This window comes from Myotis daubentonii, chromosome 9 (genome assembly GCF_963259705.1).
Source record: "Myotis daubentonii chromosome 9, mMyoDau2.1, whole genome shotgun sequence".
In the NCBI taxonomy this organism is placed as follows: domain Eukaryota; kingdom Metazoa; phylum Chordata; class Mammalia; order Chiroptera; family Vespertilionidae; genus Myotis; species Myotis daubentonii.
Genome location: NC_081848.1, coordinates 83,574,459 through 83,588,647, shown reverse-complemented (window position 1 = coordinate 83,588,647; position 14,189 = coordinate 83,574,459).

Here is a 14,189-nt window from a genome sequence, read left to right as displayed (position 1 = left end):
CTGCAAAACTCCCTGAACCCCAGACCATTGGCCCTTCTGCACCTCGACCTCCCTGACCCTCGCTACCCATCCTGAGCTGTGACCATCGCCTTGGCCTCAACTTCAACCTGGGCCTGATCCAGTGACAGCACAGCCCCTCCTCTCCTCTCCTGGGGGACCATGGCTCCCGCCCTCCATTCTCGGGGAGGCCTGGAAGGAGACACTTCCCTCCGGACGCTGCCAGAACTCGGGGCACTAGTCCCCCAGCCCCACAGGGCCCAGGCTTGGCTTTGTCAGGTCTTCATCTGGGGGCACCTCTGTACTTCATTCATTCATTCAAAGTACAAACTGGGGACCTTACAAGAGCTGGGGACCCAAAGGAAACGGCCAGCCACAGGCTCTGTCCTCCTTGGGCTCCGGGACGGTGGGTGGGGAGCTGGGAGGATGGGGCCGTACCCTCAAGCCCTCCACGTCCAGGGCCACCACTTGCCCAGGGCGCACCTACTGCGTAGTGAGCTGTGTGTTTGTTCAAAATAGAAAACAGGGTCCCTCCCTCGGTGTGCACAGCCCACACCAGGCTCAGGGCCCGCTGAGCCGAGAGCAGGCCGGGCGGCTTCATGCCTTGCTCCCTCCTTCCCTCGTGCCCTCGGCCAGCTCCTTGGACAGGGAGCCCCTGGGGCCTCCTCTGGGTGAGTCCCTCCCAGAATCATTCTGCCCAGGCCCCCCAGGCCCTTCACGCTGCAGGCCAACTGTTTCCAAGACTCTGGTTCCCCCAGGACAGGGACCAGCTCCTTCCTGGTGCTGGGTTGCTCCACCCACCCAGGCCCACCCCAGCCCCGCCCAGCCCAGCACCCCAGGGACTGGCTGAAAGCAGATGTCATCGTGTTTGTTGATTGGAATCCTCACCAAATCTGCTGTCTTCCTGGCCCTAGCTCTGTTTACTATTTAGGGGAAGGGGGCGATGACACAAGAGGAGCTCAGGGCAGGACCCTTCCCCTCCATCATCACAAGCCCGGACAGGAGACAACCCAGACAAGGGAGGGACGGGGTGGAGGGTGTGCAGCCCAGGGCCGTGGCTCCAGAGGAAGAATCCTCATGTTGGGGGGTCTGGTGGGCTGTGGAGGTGCTTGAGCGAGGCGTCAACAGGCGAGTGTGGGGTCACCATTGTGGGAGCATCGACACCCCGATTACTAACCAAAAATATCCCATCATCTGTGTACCCAGTTATCTGGGACTCGCAGGCTCACCAGCTTCTCCCACAGCCCAGTAAGCTCTCCTGCTCAACCGAACAGGATGGGCTCAGAGAGGGTAAGGAACCTGCCTGATGTCACACAGCCAGAGGCCAAGGGGCCGAGACCCGTTTTACCAGTTTCCTGAAAACACAGCCCAGAAACCACTGGATGCTACCGCTGCTCGCAGTCAGGCAGCAAGGGGTGCCTCCCTGGTGCGTGGGCGAAATAGAGCCACTGGCCTCCCCAGATCTCCCTTCCCCGCCACATCCTGGCCGTCCCGGCCCCCCATCCCCAGCCCTGACCCTTGGTGGGCGGGAGATGTGGAGCGGAACCACCAGCCTGGACGCCCGGCTCCTGGCTCTGTCCTCAGCCCCCCCTGTGGCCTGGGGTGACCATCCGCTCCTCTCTGAGCCTCAGCCTCTACGTCTGCAGAACCGCCAAGCTGGACAAGACAGTCAGGGCCCCCGCTCGCTGACCTTGTCAGAGGCCCGTGAAGTCCCTCCTAGTTCCGGGCCAGTCCCTGTGCGCACCTTGGCGTCTAACCCCTCCCCAGCCCCCTGGAGAGGGGCGAGGCCCCCCCTTCCCCTCCGGTCCCGGGTCAGGCTTACCTGTCTGTGTCCCGGGGCTCCTCTCCCCACGTTCCCCTCCAGCGCAGGGCCCAGACCTGATGGCGGCATAGCGAACAGTCCCTGAGCTCACCGCCAGGTACACGGGGCACCTCCCGCGGGCAGGGCACCTGGTGCGCTCCTCAGGGGGGTCCATGCCTGGAGGCCGGACCAGGGTCCCTCTGGAGGCGCTGGGCAGGCTGCAGAGCCTCTCCCCGCCCCCAGGCTCACGCTAACCTTTGCTATCTCTGCGAAGCAGCTGAGGGAGGGAGGGAGGAGCCTCAGACAGGCCTCTATCTTCTCAGACCCGTAATTATTTAACTCCTGTGGCTCCGCAGGCCCCAGAAAATGCTGGGGCCCTGCTCCCCGGGCTCCGGGCCTGGGAAGGGGAGCCCTCAAAGCCTGCGGGAGCCACCTCCCCCTGCCCCAGGCCCCAGGCTTCGGCGAGGCCCACAGCGAGGCGGCCATTCCCTGCTTGCCCGCAGTGGGCAATGGGCAGCCTGTGCCGGCCCCGACTCTCTCCATCACTGGCGGTGTGGCCTTGGGTACGGCCCCCTGCCTCCCAACCCTAACCCCTGGCCTGGCCTCCCTGTCCCCTTCAACCTTTCACCACCAACAGGAAGGGACAGCTCAGTGAAGCGGTCAGGGGCGCGGGCCTGGAGTCAGGCCGGACTCAGCTCCACCCCCAGACTACGAACCTCTGGACACATTAGGCCTCTCTGTGCCTCAGTTTCCCCCACTGTACAGCGGAATCTCACCCCCAGCTGCTCCTGCCCAGATATGCCCTGCCACCTCCCTTTCCTCACATTAACCCCGCTTCCTCTAGTCTGCACCCCATCCCACCCCGCTGATAAATTTCTCTTCGGCTCATGCGCCCTTCTCCGGGGAGCCTTTCTCTGTGAATTGTTTTCTCCCTCTGCGGGGCGTGGGGCTCTAGCCCTCAGACACATGGTGAGCGCCCCATGGTGCTGGGGACACCCCAGGGCGAGCGAGGCTGGCGGACGCTCATCGCCAGCCCTCGGGGCCCCTCCTGTGGCTCACGGCCAGCCTCAGTCCAGCAGGAGGGGCTGCTTGCTTCACCCCTCTCCTTCGGTCTGAACTGGACTCCTAGTCCTGCCACAGCCTGGCTGCGTGGCCTTGGGCAAGTCATTTAACCTCCCGGGGACTCAGTTTCCTCGTCTATAAATGGGAACCTTCTGCCCTGTGATGCGGCGAACACCTCAGAAGGTACGATCTGTGAAGTGGGTGCCACGTTAGAGACCAAGCTTTCCGGTCCCTTCCGCCCCTGCTTCCCTCTCTCTCCTGTCAGCCTCCGAGTTCCCGCTGGGAGGGGCTGCCCGGCCGCTAGCAGTCACGCCCTGCCCGCCTCCGCCGCCAGCCCGCCCCGCGGATAACAGTATCTCCCGCTCGGCCTTCAGGCTCCAAACTCTCAGCCTAATGCAAACCAGATGTGGCCTCCCTTTCCTGGCGGAGAATTTTCCATGGCCTGCTCCCACCCCCTTCCTGTTTTTGCTCCTCACTGATCCCCTGCGAAATTCTTCGGTGCCCCCACCTTCCTCTGCAGGGCGCCCTCTGGGCCCACCTGGAAACAATTAATGGAAAACAGGATGTGTGAAAAGGGGGGTCTCCCCGTCGCCCCAACATGGCAGGAGGGGAAGGGGCTGGTGACACAGTATGTGAGAGGTGGTCCCGCCCTGCCAGGCTCCAGCCGTGGGGGCGGGGGGGAAACTGAGTCAGTTGCTTTGGGAAGCGTGTAGGAAGTGTTACTGTTCTCTGGGCATGCGGCACAGCTGGGGCAGGTGGGGCCTGAGCGGGTCTTGCTGGGGCTGGGACTCCTTAGGAGAATCCCAGCCAGAGAGGCCACACCCCTTCCTGTGGCCGGTGAAGAAGCTGGAGACTTGTCCCTGTCACTGGTGAGCGGAGGCTAGAGGCAGCGGCTCTGAAACTGCCTGCCCATGGAAGCTGCAGCCAAAGTCACCTCGGGCATGCTCTGGATGCTCTCTCAGCGCCCTGCCCCCCTCCCGCCCCAGGAGCCGAGTCACGAGGGCGCTCACCGGCTGCTCAGCCTCCTCCCTGCTCAGCCCTGAGCCAGGGGTGCACACCGGCAGGCCCAGCAGCCCTGACCTCTGGCCTCCGGGGCGGGGGGGGGGGGGGGTCTCGGGCAAGCCCGTGAGCGCCAGTGCACCCCTCAGGGCAGCCAGGGCTGCCCCTCCCTGGGAGGCCTCCACCGCTTCCATCGGCCCACGGGCTGGGAGCCTGGCGCTGGCGCCCTCCCTCCGCCAGCTGTGAGTGTTTGGACAACTGGATGGAATGTGTTTGGCGAGGAGAGTCCTGCCTGGGTCCCTGGGCTCAGATTTCAAGAGGGCGGAGGAGAGGATGCGGGCTCCAGGGAGAGGGGAAGAGGCTCAAGAAGTCAAATGTGGGCTGGAGGCTCCCCGCCCCGGCCTGTCCGACACACTGTCCTCCCCGGCCTGTCCGACACACTGCCCGCCCCAGCCTGTCCGACGCACTGCCCGCCCCGGCCTGTCCGACGCACTGCCCTCGGCCTGTCCGACGCGCTGCCCTCGGCCTGTCCGACGCACTGCCCGCCCCGGCCTGTCCGACGCACTGCCCTCCCCGGCCTGTCCGACGCACTGCCCTCGGCCTGTCCGACGCACTGCCCGCCCCGGCCTGTCCGACGCACTGCCCGCCCCGGCCTGTCCGACGCACTGCCCGCCCCGGCCTGTCCGACGCACTGCCCTCGGCCTGTCCGACGCACTGCCCGCCCCGGCCTGTCCGACGCACTGCCCGCCCCGGCCTGTCCGACGCACTGCCCTCGGCCTGTCCGACGCACTGCCCTCCCCGGCCTGTCCGACGCACTGCCCGCCCCGGCCTGTCCGACGCACTGCCCTCCCCGGCCTGTCCGACGCACTGCCCTCCCCGGCCTGTCCGACGCACTGCCCGCCCCGGCCTGTCCGACGCACTGCCTGCCCCGGCCTGTCCGACGCACTGCCCTCGGCCTGTCCGACGCACTGCCCTCGGCCTGTCCGACGCACTGCCCTCCCCGGCCTGTCCGACGCACTGCCCGCCCCGGCCTGTCCGACGCACTGCCTGCCCCGGCCTGTCCGACGCACTGCCCTCGGCCTGTCCGACGCACTGCCCTCCCCGGCCTGTCCGACGCACTGCCCGCCCCGGCCTGTCCGACGCACTGCCCTCCCCGGCCTGTCCGACGCACTGCCCTCCCCGGCCTGTCCGACGCACTGCCCGCCCCGGCCTGTCCGACGCACTGCCCTCCCCGGCCTGTCCGACGCACTGCCCTCCCCGGCCTGTCCGACGCACTGCCCTCCCCGGCCTGTCCGACGCACTGCCCGCCCCGGCCTGTCCGACGCACTGCCCTCGGCCTGTCCGACGCACTGCCCTCCCCGGCCTGTCCGACGCACTGCCCGCCCCGGCCTGTCCGACGCACTGCCCTCCCCGGCCTGTCCGACGCACTGCCCGCCCCGGCCTGTCCGACGCACTGCCCTCCCCGGCCTGTCCGACGCACTGCCCTCCCCGGCCTGTCCGACGCACTGCCCGCCCCGGCCTGTCCGACGCACTGCCCTCCCCGGCCTGTCCGACGCACTGCCCGCCCCGGCCTGTCCGACGCACTGCCCTCGGCCTGTCCGACGCACTGCCCGCCCCGGCCTGTCCGACGCACTGCCCTCGGTTCAGCGCGGCGGGAGCTGGAGTCAGGCCCCGGCCCGGGGGGAAGGACAGGACGGAGGGGAAGGCAGCCAAATGGTGTCAGATGGTCGATAGGGCCACCCTGGTGAGGTCAGGCCCCAGGGACAGGCTGGGCTCCAGGAGGGGCCCGGCCCAGGACAGCACTTTGAAAACATTAAGCTCCCACGATAAGGATTGTTCTATGTCCCTTCCCCCCCCCCTTTTTTTTTTTACAGATTGAGCAACTGGGGTGCAGAGGGGACAGGCATTCTCCCCAGGTGGGGGCAGAGCTGGGCTGGGGTGCAGGCTCCTGATCATAAGCTTGCTCTTCTCCCGTCCAGACTGTCCCCACTCTGACTCCCAGACCCAGACACCCCACCCCACCCCACCCCGCCCCCCAGCCAGTGAATTGTCGTCATCCCTGCTCTTCCCCAAATGACCGCTGCTCAAGTGCAGTGCTCGGTGCTCTGGGGTCACAGAGAGAACACACAGACCCTGGGCTCCCCACCAGCACTGACCGGCTCGGACGAGGGTGGAGGCCCTGAGAGCCAGGATGCGTGGCCGAGCTCCCACTTCTCCGCCACCGCCACCAGGCCTCCCGGAGCCCCTCACTCCCCAAGGCTGGGGGGTGTAAAGCTGGGAGGACCACCCATATCTGTGGGCGCCGATCGTCAGGCGCAGGGGGTGCCGGTGGACCCCTTTGCAGACGGAAATGTTTCCCAGTGACAATACCTTTAGAGCTCAATGCAGAAAGGAGAGAGGAGAGGCCTGTGGGCCCAGTGGCTGCGGGCGTCCCACCAAGGTGGCTGCGGGCTGGGCCGGATCCCTCGGGTGGAACCTGTTGGCTCACCCCCAGCTCCCAAGCAGAAAACTCAGCTCCTGTGGCATTCCAGACCCGGCCAGACCCCCAGGGGCAGATGTGGCTAGAGAGGGAGGGTCGGACATGCCCCTGCCACAGACCCCTGGGGACGGCTTTCCACACGGCAGAGCGTGGGGTGGGGCTGGGGCCACGCTGGGTTACTGGCATTTGATACCAGACTCAGTTCACCCTCAAAACCACCCACTGTGGTCCTTCTTTGCCTTCTGTTTCCATATTAAAGGTGAGGGAACTGAGCCCGGCCGGCGTGGCTCAGGGGTTGAGCGTCAACCTGGGAACCAGGAGGTCACGGTTCGATTCCCAGTCGGGGCACAAGCCCGGGTTGTGGGCTCCATCCCCAGTGGGGGCCGTGCAGGAGGCAGCTGACCAATGATTCTCTCTCTTCACTGATGTTTCTGTCTCCCTCTCCCTCTCCCTTCCTCTCTGAAATCAATAAAACTATATTTAAAAAAAAAAACAACACAAAACAAAAAAAGGATGAGGGGACTGAGACGTGGAAGGGTTAAAGAACTTGGCAACAGAAACCAAGCGACGGGTTTAGGATGTTAACCCAGGCTTGTCTGGCTCCAAAGCTCATGTTCTGACCCCTCCAGCCTTTGCTCTTTCGGGCGGAAGGGGAAGGCGGGGCCTTTTGGAGAAAGGAGAGCTTGAAGAAAGAACACGACTTACATATATAGAAATGAAGAAAGAGAAGAAAGCCATGGAGGCTGGGCACCCTATGCAGAGGGCACGTCGGGAGCAAAGGCGTGGAGGTGGGGCGAGCGGGGCACATGGAGAGAAGGAGACCCGTCGCCTGGGGAGCTCCAGCTGATTTGGGGACAGCGAGGAAAAGGCTAGAGGGGCGGGCTCGGGACGAAGCCTGAAGAGCCTAGGGATCGAGTGAACGAGTGTGGACTGTATCCCAAAGGCTCCAAGGAGACTCTGAGCAGGAGAGCCCTGAGTTGGGGAGATGAACTTGACAGCAGCGCGCAGGACACACGTGGACACTCATCAAGGACCCAGAGAGGGACGGATTTTCTAAACTTAGAAGCAATCGAAGAGTTCTCGAGAGAAAAATCAATAGGTCCGCTTACATTCGAATTTAAAACTTCCCTGTGTTCCTCCCATCTCCAAAAATTAACCAACATTTAAAGGCGGATAGCCTGGGGACCATATTCCGAGCCAGTGGCAGTGTGAAGATCTTTACTATATAAATAATTCACAAAAAAACAATAAGAAAAAAAAATGCTGGGAGCTCGATAACACACGCTCATTCATTCGTTCATTCATTCATTCAGCAGCTATGTGATGTGCATCTGTGCCAGGTGCCGAGGGGATGGTGGTGGGTGAGTCGGGATTCCTGCACTCCTGAAGCATACAGTTTGGGGGGGGGGGGCAGTTATACATCTAATTACAACACCGTGTGACAGGCACAGGGTGGGAAGGACCTCCAGGAATCCTAAGCTAGACTTGGGATTGGGCACCTATTCCCAAGAAAATATTGGAAGGGGGACAATTGAGAGAGATGAGTCTGGCAAGAGCATCAGGGCCTAGGTCCCGGGGGGCCTTGTATGCCAGGTAAGTTGTTCGAACTTTATACTGGAAGACAAGGGGGCGTCCCTGAGGGCTTTAGCAGGCGCGTAATATGGTCAGATTCACTCGTCAAACAATGACGTTGCCATGGCTCCAGGGATGTGTGCGGAACGGAATGGAGAACTTCCGCTTCTAGTGATGTGGTGGGCTTGGAGCCGTGGGGACCCCTGCAACCACAGCAAAAGAATATTCCGGAAAGAGAGGCCGTGATTCCGCGAGGCTCTGCTGTCTACCGAGATCTCCAAAGCACTTCCTAACCCACCAAAGACAGTGAGAGTGACGCTGAGAGGTGAGCCAGGAGGAGGAGGGCGAGATGAGCCTCGAGCAGCTCCCCTGAGCCAGGGCCCTCGAGGAGGGCCGAAGTGCTCCCTGCCGGCCATGCCCCCTGGCTCCTGGCAGACGCAGAGGCAGATACCCTCGGAGGAAAGGGTCCAGCTTTAAGTCTGAAGGATTCCCATTGGTTAATATGGATCAGTGAGCTCACAGTCAGAAAGCACCAGCACAGAAGGACGCTGGCCCCTCTGAGTAAGAATCATCAGCAGCAAAACACAATAGGTTAGCATGCTACGGGACTTCGGGGATTCGGGTCCTTAGACACAATACGGAAAGGTGATGTACGAATTTAAGATGAGTAAGCAACAAGAGATTATCAAGGAGAACCAAGAAGATATTTAAAAATATTTTTAATTGATTTTTAGAGAGAGAGGAGGGGAGAAGGAGAGAGAGAAAAACATTGATGTGAGAGCGGGATATCGGTTGGTTGCCTCCTGCACACTCCCCACCGGGGATTGAGCCCAAAACCTGGGCATACACCCAGCTCAGGAGTCAAGCTGGCAACCTTCTCAACCAACTGAACCACACTAGCCAGGGTCCAAGAAGATTTTTAAATGACCAAATTATATATATATATATATACACTAGAGGCCCGGTGCACAAAATTCGTGCATGGGTAGGGTCCCTAGGCCTGGCCGGCAATCAGGGAAAATCTGTGGGGCAACTGGCGGGGTGATTGGGGCCCCTACTCACACCCACCTTAGCCTGACACAGCCTGCGTGCCGGCCCCCCCCCCCCCCCCCCATCAACCACATAGCAGTGCGATCCCCACCGCCACTGGTCAGGGCCTGTAAGCTGGGGGCAGCTCCTGCATTGAGCATCTTCCCCCTGGTGGTCAGTGTGTGTCATAGCGACCAGTTGTTCTACCGTTTGGTTGATTTGCATATTAGGGCTTTATATAGATAGATGACCAAATTATATATACATACACAACAATGGATTGAATAGACTAGACATGCCCTAGCTGGTTTGACTCAGTGGATAGAGCATTAGCCTGTGGACTGAAGGGTCCCAGGTTCAATTCAGTCAAGGGCACAAACCTTGGTTGCAGGCTCAATCCCCGGCCCTGGTTGGGCACGAGTGGGAGGCAACCAATTGATGTGTCTCTCACACATCGATGTTTCTCTCTCTGTCTCTCCCCCTCCCTTCCACTCTCTCTGAAAATCAATGGAGAAATATCTTCCAGTGAGGATTAACAACAACAAAATAGACTAGACACAGCTGAAGAGAGAATTAGGGTCCTGGAAGATACATCTAAGGAATTCATCAGAAAGCAGCACAGAGTCACACACAAAGAAAATATGAAAAAGAAGTTTAAAAGAGATATAGAACATAGACTGATAAGGTCTGTAAAAATCCAAGAATAGAGGGGGAAAAGCATGGAGGGAGGTGATATTTGTTTAATAGCTTCAGTTTGGGAAGATGAAGAATGTTCTGGAGATGGATGATGGTTATGATTATGGTTATGGTTGCACAACAAGGGAATGTGCTTAATGCCACTAACCTGTACACTTAAAATGGCGAGAATGGCTTCAAAAAACATGCACCTGGCACACCTCAGTGTAAGGATATAGAAAAGTGACGCTTGAAAAACCTATACAGCCCAGAAGAAGGGTAGTGTGCCTATATTCATTACTGAACTTCAAGACAAAAGTCATTATTAAGGGTAGAGGTGGCCACTACGCAGTAATAATGTCAAGCAAAATAAACGCTAACTTCACCAGAAAGACGTAACAATTCTAAATTAATATGTGCCTAATAAAATAGCCTAAAAAAATCATTAGCCTAAAGTGAAAATCATTAGAGCCACAGGGAAAAACTGGACAAATCCATAATTATGTGAGGTACCAACAGATCCCTCTCAATTATGAATACATGAAGGGAACAAAACATCAGTAACTGACAGCCACAGAGACCTCCAGCATCGGCAGGGGCGGCTGACACACGGGGCTCTCGATCAAAGCTGTCGAGAAGCAATTAAATGCCTGCATTTCCTCCCCTACTCCGTGCCACTGAGCAACGTCTTCTTCCCAAGTCTAGTATGAGATTGGAAATTTGGTCTCTGAGCTGGTAATGCAGAGAGCCTGTGAGCCAGTGACCGACTCAGGGCATGAAGTGATTGCATGCGCACTGCACACCCCAACCCTCTTCCTCACGCGGCACCAGAATGGTGGCAGCCAGACCTTACTCCTCGGGCAGCTGCTTGGAAGAGTCTTTCCTGGGGACTGTGGCCGAGAAGAGAGAACTAAAGACCTTAAGACTAGCCTTGCCCAGGAAATGCCCAATTAAAGCACCGTGCAAGCATGTCAAACTCGTGGCCAATGGGCCGCACGTCTTGTTTATTTAAATAAACGAGGCATGTGGCCCGCCGGCCGCGAGTTTGACATGCTTGCTAAGGCAACATGCTCAAAGTTTCCCATGAATGTTAAGCTCCCATTCTTAGTGATGAGCAGACAAACGAAAACTACTGGATGACAAAGGAGAACCTCTGACATGACAGAAACGAAAGCCAGTGAGCAGAAGGAAAGCAACTCGCAAGAAACAGGCGCTGTCGAGAGAAGGACACGGACTATCATGGGAATCCTAAGAGAGAGAAGAGAGAGAATTGCATCCATGAAATAAGAACAGGATTCTAAGCAAGTAAACATTCAGAGAACAAAAAGAACTCTTGGGAATGAATATTTTTCAGAAAACACGATGACAGAAGTAAAAACTCTGAAGGGTTGGAAGGAAAAAATGGAGGGACTAGCTCCCAAAACAAACATAACAAAGGAAATGAAAAATGAAGAATTAGAATATTAGAGGACACGTTTAGGAGGTTTAATATCTGAAAAACAAGGATCCCAGAAAGAGAACAGAAGGAATTGGAGACAATAAAGCATCAAATTCCAGATCATTTCCCTGAACAGAAGGACATGGGTTTTCACATTGAAAAGGCCCACGTGTCAATGAAGATACTGAGATGCAGCCGGGAGCAATTTTAGGAAACTGGGGACAAAGAGGGGGTCTCACAAGTTGAGCGTCCTTCACAGCCCAGGATCTGGAATCAGAACAGATTTGGGCTTCTCAGCAGCCCCCAGACGCCAGATGACACCGCCTTCGGAATTCTGAAGGAAAATTCTTTCCAACCTGGACCTCTCTGCCTCCCAAACTATGGTTCCAGCGTATGTGCAGGTCTCAGAAAACGCAGTCTCAGCGTCCTCTTTCTCAGGGACTGCTGAAGGCTGCCCTCCAGCAAAAGGAGGAGCAAGCAAAGGAAGACATCCCTAGGTCAGGAGCCAGGAAAGCCACCCCCCCCCCCTCACGGGACGAAAGGAAAGGGCACCTTCAGGATGATCGCGAAGGCGCATCTTGGGGTCCTGTGTAGGCACAGATGAGAATTAGTCCACATGGAAAGAGAGGCCATGAAGACGCTGGTTTGCTGAGCACAGTCATCACCAGACCCGCTGCCGCCGCACCGCCACTTTGAACTCATGCCCTCTCACAGGGTGTGTTCACCCAAAACCGAGGAGTAGACCATAGAGAGAAAGACAGAGGGTTCAGGAAAACAAGCAACCCGACCCAGGACAATGAGAAAGGCTATTCCCAGGACAAGAGCGAAGTCCCGGAACTAAGGTGGTGTGCAGCCCAGAGAGCAACCAGCCCGTTAGAGAAGCATGATGGTCATTGGAAATGACGTCTTCACGGACAGTCGTTGGCACTGATGGAGTCACGGATGGGATTGAAGGTACTGGAAGGTGTGGGAAGAACCAACAGTAAGTAGGTACAACAATCACAAACAAATCCAAAAACAAGACAATTACTAATTTTTGGGGAAAGCCAAAAGTATCCTATATAATAAAAGTCCAATATGCTAAGTGTCCGGTTGTCCGTCCATTCAACCAATCAAAGCATAATATCCTAATGATATGCTAAGGCCGCTTAACTGCTCGCTATGACATGCACTGACCACAGGGGCAGGGTGGGGGTGGCGGGGGGGGGGGGCAGATGGTCAACTGGTTGGCCAGTTGCTATGACATGCACTGACCACCAGGGGGCAGACGCTTAATGCAGGAGCTGCCTTCTGGTGGTCAGTGTGCTCCCACAGGGGGAGTGCCACTCACCCAGAAGCTGGGCTCATGGCTGGCGAGCACAGTGGTGGTGGCAGGAGCCTCTCCCACCTCGGAGGCAGTGCTAAAGATGTCCGACTGACGGCTTAGGCCCGCTCCCCCCGGGGACATCCCCCCAGGGCTCCTAGACTGTGAGAGGGTGCAGGCTGGGCTGAGGCACCCACCTTCCTGGTGCAAGAATTTCATGCACCAGGCCTCTAGTCAAATATAATCATACCTTCTAATCTGAAGTGCTCAGCCATGGGTAGCATTTGAGTAGGCATAAAAATGTGAAGGTCAAATATTTCCTTAGTCCTTATTGTTTTAACCCACAGTGGTATCAGATAAGGAAACCCTCCGCTACCAAACAGGAAGACAATAGATTAAATGAGTAATAAAAGGTGGTCCGTATATTCCTGTTACTTGGGGGTAATGAAGATGAGTGGCCGAGCGGGAAACTGCCGTGTTTCATTATAAACCCCTTTATGACCGGCGGCTTTTGAAATTATATACACGGTATTACTTTGATCAAATCAAAAATTTAAAAGAGAAACTCAAGAAGGAGGATGTATGAGAATGGAAAAGTATAAGCCAATATCCCTAATCCTAGAGGTGAGAGTTCTAAATGCAACCTTAGCAAACCGAATCGAGCAATGAGTACATGAAGATAGACATACAGGGCAATGGAACAGAACTGAGCGTCCGGAAACACTAGTAAACCCCACATCGACTGCCCACCGATTTCCCACAGGAGCGCGAACTCCATTCAATGGGTGAGGAACAGTCTTTTTAACAAATAGTGCCGGACAACTGGGTATCTGTACATGGAAGAATGAAGTTGGGCCGGCACCTCACACCATAGAGAAAATTCAACTCCAAATAGGTCAGACCTAAAAGTAAGAGCAAAAGCCATAAAGGTTTTAAGAAGAAACCGTGAGCTTGGATTTGGGAATCATTTCTTAGATACGACACCAAAACACAAGCAACAGAAGAAAAAATTCGATAGACTGGACTCGTCAAAATGAAAACTGTTACCTGGCTGGTGTGGCTCAGTGGTTGAGTGTCAACCCAGGAACCAAGAGGTCACGGTTTGATTCCCAGTCAGGGCACAGGCCCAGGTTTGGGGCATGGTCCCCGCCGGAGGCGTGCAGGAGGCAGCACGGGGGAGAAAGGCCCAGCATAGCACTAAGCACAGCTGATTTAGCATGTGCTGGTGGAACTAAAACCACAGGAACATTCTGGAACAGTGAAGAGACACCCTGCTCTGACTCAGCCAGCGGCCTCCTTCCCCTTCCAGCTCCGAGTGGAGTCTCGAGCCACCTTCTCTCTCTAGGCCTGAGTTTCTTTGTCTGCAAAGTGAGCAGCTGGGTGAGAAGCCATGGACACCCTCCCAGAGCCGGCGAACCCTCGACATGCCCATTCGACAGATGAGGAAACCCGAGGCCACGGCTGGTAGTGAATGCGGGACGGCTTCCAGGTCTCCTCACACCCAGGAGAAGCCTGGCCCAGGATGCTCCGCCTCCTCCTCACCTGCCCACCCGCCCCAGTTCCCGCTGGTGGGGTGGAGGGGAGGGGATGTGGAGGGCCTGTGCCTTACCTGGCGGGCCTCAGGGGGCAGAGTCCATGGGGACAGGGTGGCTCGGAGCGCAGTGTCCTCCCGAAGGCGGTGGAGAACGCCCTGGCCCGGAGCCCGGCTCTGGCTATTCCATGCTATTCCGCTGGCATGGATAGGGCCAGGCGTGGTGCAGCCGGGCCCGGGCAGGCGTGTCCCAGCTCCCCCTGCCTCTTCCGGTCCCTGGTCCTTCCGCAGGGGCCACAGCTT